Consider the following 15,438-nt stretch of genomic DNA (forward strand, 5'->3'; position numbering starts at 1 on the left):
AAACTACAAAAGGAAGATATTTTCTTAATGCTTAATTTTAATTTTACTAAGTCACTTCGACCAAATACCAGAGGAATGATGAGCACAGATGTTATAAGACAGTGTGTGACATTGTGTGTGAGCGTTCATGTGTTTTCGTGCGTGTGTCTCTTAAAAACTTTGGAAGTTTTATTTTAATACATCTGTTCTTCCAAATATATTGATTTGCAGCAATTTTGAAAAGAAACAGATTTTTAAATGAAGTGTCTAATAGTAAACTCCTGCATTTGTAACTGCAAAGGAAACTCAAAACATGTTATGAGATGTGAACAGTAAACTCAAGATGGGAGGAAACCGTTTTGGAATTTTTAATATTGAAACCTCACACTTCATCGGTGGAAAGGAATATTTAAATGGAATTGCTTGTATATCAGGTGTAAAACTGAGATAATGAATAGATGGTGAATTAGGTAGTTTTGTATTTCTTATTCATTTATATAATTTTCAGACAGGAGTACCTACTATATTTTGTTACAGAATCAATATATTTTTTCTAATGGTGCTTTGAGTTTTGTACCAGACAGAACAGACTCAGAATACAGATATATGAAATATTTATTCAAAGACATTGTGCTTGACAGATGTCTTGAGTTTATACCTATTTAGTTTAAGCTATCAAATTATAAAACCTAGAAAAGATAAATGCCACACAGTGAAAATTAAGTCCTGAAAGGAATGAGAAGTAAAAAGAAAGACCTAAATATTTCTTAACATTCTTATATTGTTGTCACACTAGTAGATAGTTCAGAATTTCATGCAGCTTTTATTTAATAGTGAAATCAAACATCTAAATAACACAAATACAAAACCTAATGGCACAGTGTCCTCTAAAGACGAAGTTGACATAAATTCATAGTTTTAAAACATTGATGTGTGATAAAACATACAGTGCAAACAGTTTGTACTACTTTTCAAATGAATTTAAGCATATTCATGCTAGGTGTAATTTTATTGATCTCTGAAACTGGAGGTACTCTTTGACAGATAACTCTATAAGGTGGAAGTACTGCTGAAGTGTTAAGCTGGAAAAAGTCTGGAGCTTTTCTGTGACTTTTTTCATCAAGAGTTATGCTTTGATTATGGTTGGCCCTTACTACAAGGTTTGAAAGGCTTGGAGGTTTGAAATCATTTGGACATTTTTAGAATATTAATTTCTTTCCATCCATTTTGAGTATTAAAATAGTCCCTCATCTCCATAAGCAAAAGCTGAATCATTTCCTCAGATGACTGACTTAGTTCTAAAGTTATGCACAGACATTTCAATTCTCAAAATATTTATTCCAAACTCAAATATTTCACATCTTTTCAGTTATATCCCCACTGAATAAAACATACAAGCTCTTCTCTATAAGAAGACTTTTAGAGGTTTTTATCTTTCCAAATTTAGTAATCAGCTCTTTTACATCAGTTGATGCCTCAAAATATATTTATTCCAATACTACAATTCTTATTTAGATATTTAGCTTTATTATTCAATGACTTTATTGGATTTATGCAGAAGAGACTTTATTATTTTGTTGAAAAATGGCAACAGAGCTATCACTTGAAAATACAAATATTTAAAAATAAGCATCTCAATAGAAAGAACTTGTGATATTGTGTGTGTCTCATATTTGGAGACACAGGTGCAGGTATACTTCCCAGCTATGAATGCCATTGCTGAAGTTAATCCAGGTAAAGCTTTCAAGACCTTAGAAAATACATATTTTTTACTTAGCATGCTGTATTATCAATATATGGGGAATTAAGTGTTCTTGTTTTTTTTTTGGAGAGGAGCTTGTCCTTGTTTCCACACCTTCAGTGGGTTGAATTGCATTTAAGACATGTCTTTCTCCACACTGAGACCAAAAGAAATTCATTTCTCTAGTGAGACAAGATGTATCCAGTCACATTTCTGTACAGATTGATGACATACTGTGCGTGGGAAGACAGACAGAGATAGTGCAAAAGGCAATCCTGCCTCCCATATATTGCAGCTGTGTTAATTACCAAAGAGTGGGAACAGCCTTGCCCTCACAGCTGGGTGTGATAAAAGAGTGAGTTAGTTGGTGGAGAGTTAGTTGGAGTCTGCTGGCCGTGCTGTGAGGAGGAAGGGACAGGAGGTGGTGTGAGGGACAGGTAAGGTTCCCCCACTGTACAAGGGACAGACAGGGTTGGGTGGCTGTGCCAGGGACAGGAAGCAGCCAGCTGGGACTACAGAAGGAAGAGAGAAGAAGGAGAGAAAGAGCTAGAGCTGTGTGCTAGGCACAGCAGAGTCCCAGGTCAGTCTGGATGGAGCTGGACACACTTCCTTCATCAATATGAGAAGAGCGGAAACATTGAGTCTACAGACTAGCTGCTACCATGGATGGATGGGCCCTGAGAGCTGTGTGAAGCTGCCCATAGGATTGCTATACAGAAAAGATATGAAAGACTTCTAGATAACAAGGTGCTGATACTTGGCACCCCCTGAGGTTTTTATTGAAGCTCTCTGAGTGCATGGCTGTCTCAACTCTGACAACTGTGAATTTATTTCTGCTGATTTCACTGTGTATTTCTACTGAGGATGTTCTGTGAGAAGTGTCTAATTTGAAGTGAAATGGCACAACAGCAGAGCCTCATGCAGGCCATCCTGTGTCACAAAAAAGGAAGACCCTACCACAAGTCAATAGAGGTGTGGTTTGGCCTAACAAAGGAAATGTAGCCCACTTACAGCAAACTGTAGATATTATCAAGCATGCCTGTTATTTTGCCCAGCAAAGAACTGCAAGAATGTTCTAGAGACATGCTTTATTTAACCCAAATTAACACACATTTATTCCAAGTCCTTAGCTGCAACTTTACAGGACCAATGAAGTTTAACTTTTTTACTTTAACAAAATATGGATTTCTGTGGAAGAAAATAAAAACGTGTAGAAAAAATAAATTTAAAGCATGATGTAGAAGCAATTACTGAAAAAAAAAAAAACCAAAACAAAAAAAACAAAAGTGCTCTGAATTATTCAGCAAATGTAGTAAACGTTTCTGAATCACCTCCATGATCAATCTCAAAAACAATATACCTCATTATCCTGGACTATGAGAAATTCATGTCATGGCCCATTCAAAAGCTCTAAATGAGACAATTTATTTAAAAGCCAAGTAGGTTGATTGAAAGTGTATTTTGTTTCAATACTAAACTATTGCAGTGTGCATTTGGGTTTTCTAAAGTTCTGTATGTTTTTGTTATTAAAGCTCTGTAATGGTTCATCCCTACCACCCCCCTTTCCCAAATCCCTGTTGTTTCCCCTTACAATAGCCTCCTCCTGTTTATTGTAAACCTTCACTGATAAGCCCCATTGCCACACTGTAAGGCTGGAGTACTCTGGAAAAAGCTAGTGACTCAGCCAGGCTTCAGGTATCCCCACTCCCCTTTTCACGCCTAAATAGCCATGCCAATCCCCCCTGTTCCTAAGTCATTCCCCTTCATTCCTAAAGGTAACACCCCCTGTACTTAAGGGCATGCAAGCACCAGGAATCTTCACTTGCACCTGGGCTTCAGTCTGAATAAAACCTTCCTGATCCCTAAGTGTGAAGCCACTCCTTCTGACAGCCAGGAACATGTCTCTGTCTGGGGTTTGGACCCACAAATAACTTGTTTATATGGTTATCTGAGGAGCAGGCTGGCTGGAGAACAGCTCGGAAGGAAATATACTAAACTCTCTTTGTTATGTGCCTGAAGGTAGATCACATATGCTACAATATTTGCTCTCTTTTCTTTGCAGGCAGAAGTTGTAACATTGCCAGATTTCATTACAAGCCTTTTTTTTCTCAATGTCTCCTTGCTCAAATCCATATAATAAATGAGGATTCCCCCTTGAATAAAATTGAATTTATAGCTTATATTTATTTCAGTGCAGAAAAGCTTGAGAGCATTTTTCACTGCATCTAAAAACTAGAATGGTAAAATGAAAGGTTTCCCAGAGCCACTGTTATCTTTAAGCCGATCCTTCATTCTGGATTCTTTAACATCATTTTTCAATATACCAATTTAGTATTACTTGGATGAAAAACGATTCCATATAGATGCTAGATTTACTGGTTGCTGTGAGGATATATTTAACATTTTTAATTTTTATTTACACACACAGAGGCATATAAAAACATGTAAGAAGACATATGGATTGTGTGTACAAAAACATTTATTTTTTGAGGGTAATTAATTACAGAATACATCTTAGTGTATTTTAAACAGATAAATTAATGTAAATTCACATATCTTAACTTATGCAGACTTATTCAGAGAAACAGAATCTGACTGAGAGGAAGCATTTTAAGCTTACATAAATTTTATATATAAAGACAGTAAAAAAAGGCCATTGAGACCCCGGTTGAAATAATATCATACAATGAAAACTGGCTTTAGTCCCCTCTTTTTGACCCTACATAATACGATGGACAAGAAGACTGGTTGAAATTTGCTGGCCTCTATTTACTACCAGAAGTAGAGCTTGCAAGTACTCTCTGGGTGCTTCACAGGCATAGGAGTTCAGCAACATGCATAATGTTGTTAAAGTAAAACACACACAGAGCCATTGACCACTGACAGATGAGACCTTGGAAGATAAAATATGGGTCTCTTCTCCTGAGTAGTAGGGAAGTGGTGGAGTCACCATTCCTGGAGGAATTAAAAACATGTAGATGTGATGCTTTGATGCATCACATGCTTTGGTGATGTACTTGGCAGTGCTGGGAGAATGGTTGGAGTCCAAGCTAAATGATTATATGATTCTATAGTTCAGCAGCTTTATCACTCTAGATAGTGAGGGAGAATTTCAGTCCTACTTCCAGTAAGCTATATGTTACTGCATGAATAATATTTCACCTTTCTGGGTTTTCTACATCTTATGTCATCTGCTATTAGTCAAGAGGGAGGCTCCATAACTTGTAAGATGCATCAAAAAATGTTTCAGAGTCCTAGGTCCTTCATTATTTGTATCAACATCTCTGCAGAGAGCCTAATGGATCCCATTCACAACAAAAACACCAGGTTTGATCTGTAAGACCTGCAAGAGAGAGCAGACCATCCACTTCAGTCACACGTGGGTTGCCAGGTCACTGCACAGAGAGCCTTTAAGGCCACCACTCAACTCTGCCCACTGGACCCCCAGAAGTGAGCACTCAGGGGTAAGACTGAAAGAGCATACACTGCTGTGTAGTAACCAAACTCTCATACACTTCAGCTATTTTACTATGGACTAACATGGATTGTTTGCCTTTATCTATAATACAGAATGTATACATGTTATCTGTGTGGAAAAAAACAAAGAGGAGACAAAGTGGCAAGTTCTGCAACTGGCAGATGGTCACAAAAGAAAATGTGTTAAATGATTTCCCGTCATCCAAAAGTTGTCTAAGCTGTAAAAAAATAACCTGGTTCCTGAGATTTCTTGTTACAGAAACGGGCCCACCATTACACCGCCCCACCTAGTGAGATATTGTGAGAGATGCCAGTCAGGTGCTTCAGGCAATGAGTCAGAGAATTCTGTAAAAACTAATTTTTTACAAAGCATGAATACTTCCGACATAAATCCGTTAACTTGCATTGTTTTGCAAGGATACCATTAAGATCATATATTTGCACAAGGTAGTGATGAATTCTCTGTTAAATGGATAAAAGATACAGTTTTTAAGCCTTCTGGTTTGCTTTGTTTTCCAGACAGCTTACTAGAAAATGGTTTTGGTATAATCCTTTAAAAAACAATTAGTTGAATATTTAAATAATGACATTGAAAACTTTATTTTCTGCTGTATACAAAATAAATGGAAAGGCTCTTGTTCTTCACTTTTAAAATAAGTTATTCTTCCATTCTACATGTAATGATTTCTAGTAATATCATAAAGTAAAAAGAAACTAGACATTTTATTTATTCTTTCTTTTAGTCTTTTTCTCTCTTTCTTTAAACACCCCTTATCTCTAAGTTACCTTACAGTTTTGATGGATAGTGAAAACAGCAATATTCTGTACTCCAAAAGACAGGCATTTGCATAACTGATTTATTGAAACATGCTGAAGCAATTGGCATTGTAAAATATTATGAGCGTTAAAAGCGCTTTTTTCATTAATCACCCTAAATAGTTCTGACATTTTTTAAGGGCCAATTTTATGTGGAAATGATCCAATCCCTTTGGGTAAAACAATTTGTTATTTAAAAGCTTTTAACATGGATTGGTGGTACTACTTCAATTTGTTTCAAGAGAAAATTATATAGCCTTTTGGGGGAGAACTGTAACTATAGCTAAAGGACACATTTATTGAATTTAGACATTCAGTTGTATTTTTTATCAGTAACAAATATTGCAGCTGTGTTTTTTTCTTGTAAAAATATGATTTTTATGGTAAAGATGAGAAATTGATCACCTTTACTTTCAAATAATTATTTTATTATATATTATATTGTTAGCTTATTATCACACCATGGATTTTAACAAGCCTAAGAAGTTACATGATTTTGTGAAGGAGAAATAAAGAAGTTTTATTCACCTTATCACAAAGCTTTACCAAGAAAATTCACATCATATCTTCAATTTTTTTTCAAACTTTCCTCTCAGAAAATAATAAAATCAAAACCCCTTTACTTTAAAATGTTATTAATTTATAAAAATATTATTTACCTTAAATAACTCTTTCTCATAAACTATTTCCTGCTGGATTTATCTTATGTGTTTATCATTCAGTAGAATTTTCCAGTTCTTTCATAAAAGTAAGTGTAAATACACGTAACATCTGCAAAATGTCCTGGTCTTGCCTACTGAAATTCAGAACTCTTTCAATCATTTCCACTCAAATGAGTTTGTGAATTTTTCATGGAAAGAGTCTAAAATGTGCATTCACTGAGATACTTTCCTCAGAGGCTGATAAGCAGGAAAGGTCTGATCTAGTCTGATCATCCAGAAGTACCAGGATAGGTGACCTCATAAGGGTAATAAGCGCAATGCTTGAAAGAATTTGAGAGCATAAAGATAGTTTTGCTTCATCATTCTTCTTTTCTTGCCAGTTCATAAGGTACTGGCTGGTAAGCTTTATCTGTGTGCTGCTATTTCTCACTTCTGAGTGGTTTTTTTTCCCCAGGTTGAGGATAAAGAATGTATCACTGAAGGCAAGTGAGGAAACACTGAATGTGTCAGTTGAGGAAGACCTTAGAGGGTTGTAGGAACATACAGCTTTGGAAGCCACGCTGGATCTCGGTGAAGCTGACAATTGTCATGAGGTTTGTTATAGAGGAGATGACTTTTGTATTTGTTATTCAGTTATACATATTTTACTCCTTAGGTTATCTAAGATTACCTTTTTTAAGTTTGATGTAAGAGAAGCATAACCTGATGATGGTTTCTAATGTTTTAATTTAATGCTTTGCAACTCTTATAAATATTTTACTTCATGCAGGTACCTGAAAAGAAAAGCTAATCATGCTATCCCAACAACAGCTATATAAATACAAGGAAGTTCAGAAAGATATGAGCACTTATATTGGTGCCTAGATTAAAGTGTCCAGTACTAAAGAGATGTGTTACTCTATTCGGAAACCACACTACTGGGAAAGTCATGAAATAAGAAGAGAAATATGGCAAGGGTTTTGTTTATAAAATACAATAAAAAAAAATAAAGAAGAAAACGTTTGAAAAATAAAAGAAAATATAATAAAAACACATTTCAAGAAGGGTTTATTATTATTTTATGCAGGTTTTAAACAAAACTGAAATTTTTTAATGGTGTATTAAATATTTTTTACAAACCTGCCTGGAAAATAGTCCTATTGCAACTAAAAATCAAATTTAACTTCAATATTTTCTTTTCCAAGAATAGTCTTTAAACAAAATACTGTTTTTCATACTCAGGTGTTTTCTTTTTGTAATCACACAAAGATGTATCCCTTCTAACTTTCAGCCTCCTTAGAGTGGAAATATTATTATTTAGTTTTAGGTTTTTAGTATTATATTATAGTTTTAAAACTCCTCAGATAACATCTTATGAAATATAGTTACTCAAAGGCATTTGATTATAAAATTATGTTAAAAACGTTTCAACACAATTGATTTGAAAATGTCATTAAGGTCACCCTCAGTGGGGTTCAAGTCATTAACCTTTCAATAGTGTGGTTTACTTCTGAACCACAAGACCTTTAGAGGAAAAAACCTCTAATTTTAGGGTGTGAATTATCTGACTTATTTTATTTGCTTTAAGAAAGGTGCCTTAAAGAGTGACATCAACGTCAAAGTCAAGTTTGTCTAGTTACCTCAGATGTAGATTGCAAAGGGTTGCAGTTGGAAAGCAAACACACTTTCTCACTAAGCACCTCTTCCACAGCAGATAGTGCACAAGTAAGTGGATTTTCAATGCAAGTAAACAAGAAAGGAAAAGAGAAACAGGATGATTGCCCATGCTTAACTATCTCAAGCAATCTTAGGAGAGAGCATAGTGCTACTTTAGTGATTTCATGGTTATGATCTTTATTCACCTCAAAAATGAAAAGGTTATATTGCACCTCTGAGTCACAAAGCAGAATTTCCTACACTTAGTTTCTGACACTTGGCCTTCTCTCAGAATATCTGTCACAGAGTGTTATAATCACAGGAGATTTTCTCTCTCATGGAGGAGAAATTGAAAGGAATGACACTATCCAAGTTGTATCCTGGCATAAAGTAAAGGTATGATTAAAACTCGTATCTTAAATGGTCTTTATAGATCCAGTTATATATGCATGCAGCCTGTTAGAGACACCTGGCAAAACAAAATACTCTGTTTTGACCTTGTTGAAATATTTTCTATATGCTTATATGATATCACGTGTTTTCAGGTTTGAGACATTTCCCTTCAATGCTTTCAGTTCTGTGATGGAGGATTTGCAAGGAAAAACCCAAAGAATTAAAAAGTTTCCTTTTTTCCATTTGAATTTATATGACCTTCATCTTCTGTTATTTTGCAGACCACATCTTTTTCACAGAGGATATTATTAGGTTTAAAACAAAGAGACAAAGAACAACAGAGAGAAACAAAGAGGTAGAGAAATGTATTATTTATAGATCTGCTTCAAAAATATCTGGCTACTGCACAATAGCTGGCAAATAAAAAGTCATATACCTTTTTGCCAAAATGCATATGACATATGGCTGCCAAAGACAAACCATCTGCAGCAGATGTCCTTTGGGTACATCTTATACCCAACTATCACAACTATCTTGTTTCCTGAATGATCAGTTTTATTGTTTCCAGAGTATGGAAGTGTATAGAAAACAAACAATACATTTAAATAAGGAAATAACAGCTTTCCAGTTTTAAAAGCTGAAATAAAAACACATTTAAGGAAAAAAAAATCCTAAATACAGATTAAAAATCTCATAACATTACTTTCCGGGGTACCTGGACACTTACTGCCAGTACTCAACCACTTAAGTTCTCTACTGGAAAAGGTTCTCTCTGCCTTTACAGAGATTAAACACCAGCTAAATATTAGGCCAGATTTTCATAGAATCATAAAATCTTGGGTTGGAAAGGATCTTTAAAGATCACTTAGTTTGATTCTCTTGCCATTGGCAAGAACACCTTCCACCAGCAAATTCCCATCCAATTTATCTTTGATTACTTCCAATGATGGGGCATCCACAACTTCTCATCCACATCTTCCAGTGTTTCACCACTGTTATTGCAAAAACATTTTTTTTTATATCTCCTATCCAAATCCTCTTTCAATTTAAAACCGTTGCCCCTTGTTCCCTTACTGTAGGCCTTGGTGCAAATCCTTGTTTTTATCAACCCTCTCATGCTGAAAAGCCTCAATAAGGTATCCCCATAGACATCAAGGAATTTTAAATTGACATGTTTCAGCAGTCATAAGACACTTTAAAATCATCTCCAAACTGGTGGTAAATCCTGCAAATATATATATATATATATATATAAAATATGTATATAAAAATTTTAAAATAAAATATTCAGAATTAATTTAGATAGTATGTGAGAACTTTTAATTAAAAAAAATAATTAATTTTGATTGCTTATCTTTTAAATATCATTGCTGTGTTATCATATTCAACATCTATTCCACAGTTTTAATCCAAATATAATTAAACTCTACATCTTTACAAATAGCACTGGTGCATTGCAGTTTCACATTGAGTTGCAAGATTAAAGATTCTGATATAATAACTTTAGACTCATCACACTTAGTTTCAGTTTTTAATCACAGGATCATAAAATGGCCTTGGCTGGAAGGAACTTTAAAGGACATCTAGCTCCAACCTCTTGCCATAGCAAGCAGCACCTCCCACTAGATCAGGTTGCTCAGGGCCCCATCCAACCTGGCCTTGAACACTTCAGGGATGGGGCATCCACCCCATCTTTGGAATACTTTGGAAAATGTACAGGCAATATATTGTCATTCTTGTAATAGTAATTACATCTGAAGTAAGTAGGTCTGAAGTAGGTGGTGAAAACAAGCCAAAGAAATTTACATTAACACATGATGTGGGGCTAGCAAGTAAACTTTTTCTATTCTTCACTCTGCATTTTTTAATCTGCTCACTGTTGTAAGAGCAGACTCTGAATTGTTGGTACCCTTCCCCTGAAAAATGTCCATTAATTAATGAATTAATTTTAAAAGTAAACAAGAAAAACTTCAGCTTTATTGCATTTGTTCCAAAACCAGAAAGAAATGGATAATATAATGTGCATACGTATATATTTTGAGACAATGGCAGGTGTGTAAATCAAATGTCAGGGTACCGAGTTTGCAGGCTTTCTGTGTTTTAGACAGACAAGTACAAAATCCTAGATCACATAGCTGAAAGGTTCTTTGAAACCAGCACTTTGTGACAGGCAAATAACACAAAGGTACATGATATTTTTGAAATATATTCAGATCTTTGTAAACCTGGTCTGCATGATGGAAGTCTAATTGAATGAACACTATTACAGTTTCGAGGAGGAACAACCCCACACCTGACACAGCTGTCAGAGAAAATTCCATGAATATTTGAAGATAGTGCTAATACAACTTTCTTGGTAGTCACTGCAATTAGTACTTCTGCCAACCACTTCTGAGCTCATAAGTAACTCACATGGTTGTTGGTCCATGTCATGCATAAACCTATTCAAACTAATCTCTGATTAACAGTAACAGCTAAATAGCTTGCCTAAATCCATACCACTTGCAATTATTTGTCTACTGCAACTATTAAATCTTTCCTAAAATAAACCATTATTATTTTCTCTCAGAGATACGTTATTAAATATCACTGATATTTTACTGGAAAACCATGGTGGAAAGTATTTGGCTATGCCTATACTAGTCAACTAAATATGCCCAAGAGCATTCAAGAGCATTGAAGCTGGCTAAACAGAGTAGTCTGCATCTGCTGTGGGACACTCTTTTTGCTTCTGGCATAAGGTTACTGCATGAGAACCAACTATGTTGAACAGTCCCTGGAAAATTCAACCTCCCAGATTGTGCCCAGAAAAACTATTAGAGACAATGCTATTAGCTTTTACACAAAACATGCTCGGGGCTTTTACAACAGAGTAGTGGGATATGGAGCTGTATTCAGAGCCCAGGAGTGCTCTGGAGCAGTGTGATGCACTGTTAAAGGCACAGGCTGTGGTACTTCTCCTAAGGTCCCATTTAAATGAGTATCATGTTCTGAACAGGATCTTCTCCCCCCCCCCCCCCCAAAAAAAAAAATAGCTTTTGTAAAAAAAAAATTGATATGTAGAGTTGAATTGTGTCTGATGGTTAGGAGTCATCTTATTTGTATTTTCTTTTATTTGTTTCTTCTCCAAGATGACTTCCTTTTCTATAGCAACTAAATGAAGAAGAAAAGTTAAAAAAACACATCAACTCTACATAAGGATTTAATAGAAGAGAGTTTTTTTTTTTTTTCTTTCATTTGTTTTTGAACTCACTTTCTAGTAAATATCACAACATAATGGCACATATTTTGTAGTGGTTAGTAAAACAAATTAACAGAATATATAACTCACTCAACTTTATAGATCAAATAACCCTGAGAAGGGGCACATTTTTATTATGAATGCAAAGTTTTCTTAAATGACACAATATATTGGTTGCCACACATGTCACAGATTAGCCATTGTTTACAAATGGAAAAAAAGAGCCTGTTAGCAGGCTTACAATTTTTAAAAAAAACAAAAACTATAAAGCAGAAACAAACCCAAACTATCCACTCATTTCCAGATTTTGCTCCTTTTTAGTACACAGATAATATTATTCTTATTAAGTCTGATGTAAGAATGTTAGATGAGGGAAAACAGAAATTACACCTAGGTTCAAATGATTGCCTAAAAGTGTCTGAAAAGGATCTTTATATAGTCCTTATAAGCATAAATTTTCTTGAAACATCCTTCATTTTTCACAAGAGAGTCACAAAATAATTTCTTCTTTAAAAAAGTATATTCTACTGCAGCAAAACCCAAAAAAAAATAGCAAAAATTAAATATTTGTTTTCCCCTTGTTACCTGGTCTTCAAAATACAGGAAAGAAGCAGTCTTTGGAGTCTCATAGATTTTGTAACTTTATGGTAGAAATAGAAACACTGATAACAGTACTGTAGTAGAAATGCATATGTAAAGTGACATGTCAAAATAATAAGTGTGGTAATTCAGTTCACTTTGATGATCTGTTTTGTTTTTGCATGTTATTCCTTTGATTATATTCTGGAAAAAAAAATAAATGTTACCATTAATAGGAGAAAAAGTAAATGCTTACAATACTAAGAAAATATGTTTTTAATAATTATAATTTTTATAAAGTCAGGAGAAGTAAAATCCCAAAACACGAACAGTATCTGGGGTAGAAGAAATGAGAGGCAATCAAATCTGAAGGAATAGTTTGAAAATATCACAAGAGCATGCAATGTACCCCATCACAAAGTCAGTGATTTCTTGCCTCGCCTTAGGAAAAGTATTTTCAGCAGGTCAAGGGAGGTGATCCTTCCCTCTGCTCAGCCATGCTGAGAACACCTTTGGATTTCTTGGTCTGTGCCCAGGCTTCCCAATGCAGGAGAGATCTGGACATGCTGGAGGGAGTTCAGTGAAGGGCCATGAATATGACTGGGGGACTGGATTATCTGACATCTGAGCAGGGCCTGAAAGAGCTGGGGCTGGTCAGCCTGCAGAAGGCTCAGGGAGAAACAGCTGCAATGTATTTAATTTGGCTGCTGGGGAAATAGAAGTTTCAATGCGGGGCCTTCCACCAAAATAGATGTAATTCAAATAGGGAGGGAGAGAGGGGAGGAGGAAGGCGGGAAGGAAGGAAGGCTGGAAGGAAGGAAGGTGGGAAGACGAGAAGGAAGGAAGGAAGGAAGGAAGGAAGGAAGGAAGGAAGGAAGGAAGGAAGGAAGGAAGGAAGGAAGGAAGGAAGGAAGGAAGGAAGGAAGGAAGGAAGGAAGGAAGGAAGGAAGGAAGGAAGGAAATACATACTAAAAGTTCCTGAATACGAGGAAGCTGATTTCAGAAGTCCTTAGAAAGGAACAAATCAAAGCAACAAAAAGGCTGAGTAGATACTCAGAAGAGACGCCTTACAAACATTTAGAATAAAAGTCACATTAGTATTTGCTTCTTCTGAAAATGGCAAAGAATTTTCTTGTCATGAATTTTAAAAGTACTTCATTCCATTATCCAAAGCAGTTCAAAGCAGAATTGCTTGCAGAACAATAAGTGCAAGAAAATGTACTTTAATGTCTTTGACAAAACACAGATGGTTTCCATGTACATTTAAGCTTTTTAGAGTTAAAATGAGTCTCTTTGGATTTACCTTCAAAAAGTTATTTACATTGGTGACATTTCAAGCATCATTGAGTTTAAGTAAAATGCACTTTAAAACAATTTGAATTTTTAAATTACACTAGAGAATCATGTATGTTTGATAAATAAAATCAAATGCATTTTAAAGGTTAAAAGTTGAAAAAATATTCTTTAGTCCTAGTAATTTTATTCAATGACAGCAGCAAACATCATTGTCATTGAAAAGGCAAGAAATCACTTCACATGGCCCAGGTGCAGACATGTCTTAAGAACTGAAGAACTTTGAAAACAGGATTGATTCCTTGGAGTCATGGTGATAAAGAGTATTAAACAGTTATATTCTTATTTAACTGACAATAGTTATAAATATATTCTTATTTAACTGACAATAACTTATTTAACTGTAAATACAGAAAATTCATAAAAACAGAACTGAAAATGTTTTAATAGGATCTGTCGTGTGGATGTAAGATTTAGAAATGGCCATAAATTTGAAATACAATTTTTTTAAAGAAAGTTCGAACCATTCCATTGATTTGTAAATTATCTGCATAAATTTCACATTAGAATATGTTTGTATATTTCACAGTCTAAAATTTGAATAAAAAATCATCTGTAGCTAAATATTTCAATTGTTTGTCATATTCTTACCTTATATCTTATATATAGTGGTAATTTAGAACTCTCATATCATGGAAAGTTGTCCTAACTTACTAGCATCATATTTGAAATAATGTTTATGTTGCTTTTGATATTGCACCTTTTACTGTCTCTTTCCACTTTTTTACAGAATTTATCAGAATTGTTTCTTCTCTGATTTGCTTGATTACCCTGCCCTTCAAATAATTTAGTCATTTTGGGTTTTTTATCACTTATATAGTCCTTGATTTATGCCAGTATGTATTTTTCCTCTGCATAGCACTGAAGCCATTCCTACACACATCATTTAAGCTTTTTATTCTACCTCTCTCTTAATTTGAGAATCAATAGCAGATACGCATATGATCTTTTTTCTTCTGTCATTTCTAAATATGAAAGGGTAAAAATTTCTCTGCTACTCTTTGAATCTACAGATTGGTTGTTTGAGAACTACTGCTGTTACTCCACCTGTTTTTCTATATTTTAAAAAGTATCTGGAGTGGTCAGAATCAAATCCCAAAATCTTTTCAGTTTAAATTACACACACTAGCTCATACTTATTATAACTTAGTGTATGAATCCTGAATTTATCTGTTTATGTTTTGTTCTCTTAATCTTCACTGTTAACTCCTGGAGTAGACCTGATGTTGCACGAACATAATGGGCTAAATTTTTGCATTCAGAGTGGTTTTGTTGTAGTCAACAAATATATGAATGTCTGTACAGTAACACATCTGAACTGCTGTGGGAAGGATCAAGGTAGAATTACATGGTTGGCATAATCAAAGGGTCTGTGAGAAAAAAGAAGTGCATTACAGACTGCTCCAACATGTGTTTTTTATTTTCTAATGAGTCCTTCATTTGGATGGCAAATGTATGCTTATATAATGGAAACTCTTACTCCTGTTAGCTAAGCCTCTGAAGTAATTTCAAGGCATATGTATTTGAACTGTTTTATTTCCTTTTCTTTGAACACTTTTCAG

Source organism: Zosterops lateralis (assembly GCF_965231275.1).
Source record: "Zosterops lateralis genome assembly, chromosome: 2".
Taxonomy (NCBI): domain Eukaryota; kingdom Metazoa; phylum Chordata; class Aves; order Passeriformes; family Zosteropidae; genus Zosterops; species Zosterops lateralis.